The sequence below is a fragment of the Galeopterus variegatus genome, unplaced genomic scaffold (assembly GCF_000696425.1).
Source record: "Galeopterus variegatus unplaced genomic scaffold, G_variegatus-3.0.2 Scaffold14735, whole genome shotgun sequence".
Lineage (NCBI taxonomy): Eukaryota > Metazoa > Chordata > Mammalia > Dermoptera > Cynocephalidae > Galeopterus > Galeopterus variegatus.
Window position 1 is genome coordinate 16,852 of NW_007740846.1, and position 1,724 is coordinate 18,575.

Consider the following 1,724-nt stretch of genomic DNA (forward strand, 5'->3'; position numbering starts at 1 on the left):
TCATTTTCTATAAATATATTCATTTCCATCTGGATAGGAGATGATTCATCATTTATACTGGTTTCTAATTATTTAATATTGCTATGATTCTGCATCAAAAAAGAGTGCATCATAGAAAAGAATTCTGCATCATAGAAAAGAGTGTGACTTTTGTCATATTACAGAAAGATAAAATTCTGCAGGTCTGAAGTTTTTCTTCTTACCTGCAGTGTAACCAAGAAATCTGTGGTTTTATGCTGTATGTTACACCATTATTCAACATTTGGCTCATGTACCTGATGGCTTCTCTGCCTGTTAGGGATGCTGGCTTATCAAAATAGTGTCTAGAGAACTGACAAGTGATGAAATATGCTTATGTTTATCTCCAGATCTATAATTTAATGACTATTATTTGTAAAAACCTGTTTTCATGTTCATCCATTCAGTAAATATTTATTGAGTATTCACCATAAGCCATGCACTCTTATGCAGCTAAATAAACCAATATTTGTATTAGGGTTAAAGATATCAAAGCTTGGACAAAACTGCTAATTTAGTTATTAGGGAAGACAAGCTGTGGGTAATAGATTTGACATCTGTACATATAAATAAAGTAGTTTGTTGCTCGCACCAGGGTGATTCGATTTCCACCAAATTCAAAATATTTATCATAGTTTCCAAGATGCCTAAAATGTTTACCTTTAGTCTCATTCACTGTTTTTAAGGCAAGGTTTTCTAACCACTTGAAATATATGTCCCACAAATACTAGAGAATTCATCACTAAATCTACACTACCAGAAACAATAGTGGTAGTTCTTCAGACTGAAGTAAATTCTTCTGCACAGAACTGCAGAGAAGAATGAAGAGGAGCAAATAAATTTTATATATACCTATGAATTAACATAGACTTTATAAAATAACAATTATAATAATATCTAGTGAAAAAAAGGTGTACAAGTAAAACACATGACAATAGTCAAAAGGGTGGGAGGAGGAGCTGAGGGAAGCCCCCTCTGTCCAGAAGTAGGCAAGAGAGCATGCCCAGGGTCCTAAGGCAGGACCTGAGGGCAGCCCCGTCTGCCTAGAAGCAGGCAAGAGAGCATGCTGAAAACACCACTTCTGCATGGGTAGCTCACAGCAGCCACACCACAGCCACGGCTGCCACAAAAGCACTGGATGCCACAACAGTAGCCACAGCTACCGTGCAGGTGGCCCACCAGACACTCAACTGCATTGACACAAGATCACCAGCAGAGACTAGAAAAAGAAGAGGATGTCTCTTTCCTCAAAGTGTGCTCCAGAATAATAGAAGAAGCAACTGCTCTACAAGATGACCAGACATCAATGTAGAGATACTAAAAGTACAAAAACCCAATAAAATATGACACCACTGAAAGAATGCAGCAACCCTTGAAATGACTGAAAAGGAATTCCAAGCAGCAATCTTAAGAAAATTCACAGAGATACAAGAAGACTAAGATAACATAATGAAACAAGAAAAGAAGTCCAGGATATGAAGGAGAAAATTTACAAAGAGATTACTGCCTTAAAAAAGAATGTGGTGTGGCAGAACTCATGGAACTGAGAGATTCACTCAATGAAATAAAAAACACAACTGAGAGCTTAAGCAGCAGGTTAGAGCAAGCAGAAGAAAGAATTTCTGATCATGAAGGTAGTATTTTCAAAATAACACAGGAGGACAAAAAACAAAACAAACAAACAAAAAAATAATTTTAAAAATCTA